We start from the raw sequence: 2,444 nt of genomic DNA, 5'->3' as shown, positions 1-2,444 counted from the left end.
CAGCGAGATATGACAACACGTGTTAGTGTCATCTGATCGTGATACTGTACGCGTGCATGTGGAAAGATTTGCGTTTGAGCTCGCACTGCTTTTCTTCTCAGATCCGCACCGTGGCTTGCGCAAAGAATTTATTAAATCGTAATGAAACGCGGCTGGAGCTTCAGTGCATTAGGCAGAGATCCTCTCAAATTCCTCAGATAACCTTGTGGGTCATCGCACGGGTTGTGTGCCTCCCTATGTATACTTAACATTTAACACTGTTGAATGATTCCACTTTTCTTGCATGCTTTGTGTTGACATTTTGACGAGCAGTTTATTTATTTAAAAAAAAGAAAGCCTTTTGTGTTTTGTTTTAAACCAGCTGTTGTCAACGTGTTATGCTGCTGCACATGATTATATGATCTCCCCCCCCCCCCCTCTCTCTCTCTCTCTCTCTCTCTCATATATATATATATATATATATATATACACGCACACACGCACACACACATTATACAACCCAAATTCCGGAAATATTGGGACTTTTTTTAAATATAAATAAAATGAAAACTAAAAGACTTGCAAATCACATGAGACAATATTTTATTCACAATAGAACAGATAACATAACACATGTTTAAACTGAGAAATTTTAAAATTTTATGCACAAAATGAGCTAATTTCAAATTTGATGCCTGCTGCAGGTCTCACAATAGTTGGGACGGGGGCATGTTTATCATGGTGTAGCATCTCCTCTTCTTTTCAAAACAGTTTGAAGACATCTGGGCATCAAGGTTATGAGTTTCTGGAGTTTTGGTGTTGAAATAGGTTTCCAGCTGCTGAAGAGTTTGTGGTCGTCTTTGATGTATTTTTTCTCTATAGGTGAAAGATCTGGACTGCAGTCAGTCAAATTCAGCACCCGGACTCTTCTACGATGAAGCCATGCTGTTGTAATAGCTGTAGTATGTGGTTTTGCATTGTCCTGCTGAAATACACAAGGCCTTCCCTGAAATAGACGTCATCTGGAGGGGAGCATATGTTGCTCTGAAACCTTTATATACCTTTCAGCATTCATAGTGCCTCCAAAACATGCAAGATGCCCATACCGTATGCACTTATGCACCCCCATACCATCAGAGATGCTGGATTTTGAACTGAACGCTGATAACACGCTGGAAGGTCTCCCTCCTCTTTAGACCGGAGGACACGGAGTCCGTGATTTCCAACAAGAATGTCAAATGTCGAACACTTTTCCACTTTGAAACAGTCCATTTTAAATGAGCCTTGGTCCACAGGACACAACAGTGCTTCTGGACCATGTTCACACATGGCTTCCTTTTTGCATGATAGAGCTTTAGTTGGCATCTGCAGATGGCACGGCGGATCGTGTTTACAGACAGTGGTTTAGTTGGCATCTGCAGATGGTACAGCGGATTGTGTTTACTGACAGTGGTTTAGTCGGCATCTGCAGATGGCATGGCGGATTGTGTTTACCGACAGTGGTTTAGTTGGCATCTGCAGATGGCATGCCGGATCGTGTTTACCGACAGTGGTTTAGTTGGCATCTGCAGATGGCACGGCGGATCGTGTTTACTGACAGTGGTTTAGTCGGCATCTGCAGATGGCATGCCGGATCGTGTTTACCGACAGTGGTTTAGTTGGCATCTGCAGATGGCACGGCGGATCGTGTTTACAGACAGTGGTTTAGTTGGCATCTGCAGATGGCACGGCGGATCGTGTTTACCGACAATGGTTTAGTTGGCATCTGCAGATGGCACGGTGGATCGTGTTTACCGACAATGGTTTAGTTGGCATCTGCAGATGGCACAGCGGATTGTGTTTACCGACAGTGGTTTAGTTGGTATCTGCAGATGGCACGGCGGATTGTGTTTACCGTCAGTGGTTTCTGGAAGTATTTCTGGGCCCATTTAGTAATGTCATTGACACAATCATGCCGATGATTGATGCAGTGTCGTCTGAGGGCCCGAAGACCACGGGCATCCAATAAAGGTCTTCGGCCTTGTCCCTTACGCACAGAGATTTATCCAGTTTCTTTGAATCTTTTGATGATGTTATGCACTGTAGATGAGGAGATTTGCAAAGCCTTTGTAATTTGATGTTGAGGAACATTGTTTTTAAAGTATTCCACAATCTTTTTACGCACTTTTTCACAGCTCTGCCCATCTTTACTTCTGAGAGACTCTGCTTCTCTAAGACATCCCTTTTATAACTAATCATGTTACAGACCTGATATCAATTAACTTAATTAGTTGATAGATGTTCTCCCAGTTAAATCTTTTGAAAATTCGAAACAAAAGATTCATAAAGCTTCAGAGCTTCATGAAGCAGTGTTTCGAAATCGGCCATCACTAGGCTGAGTATTGTTTAGCCTTTGTTCTACCTTGTCTCCGTGTTCCTTGTTCCTATCCTTGCCTGTGTTTTTGACCATGGACTGTTTCTTTGTT

The sequence above is a fragment of the Chanodichthys erythropterus genome, chromosome 17, assembly GCF_024489055.1.
Source record: "Chanodichthys erythropterus isolate Z2021 chromosome 17, ASM2448905v1, whole genome shotgun sequence".
Taxonomy (NCBI): Eukaryota; Metazoa; Chordata; class Actinopteri; order Cypriniformes; family Xenocyprididae; genus Chanodichthys; species Chanodichthys erythropterus.
This window is presented reverse-complemented; position numbering follows the sequence as displayed.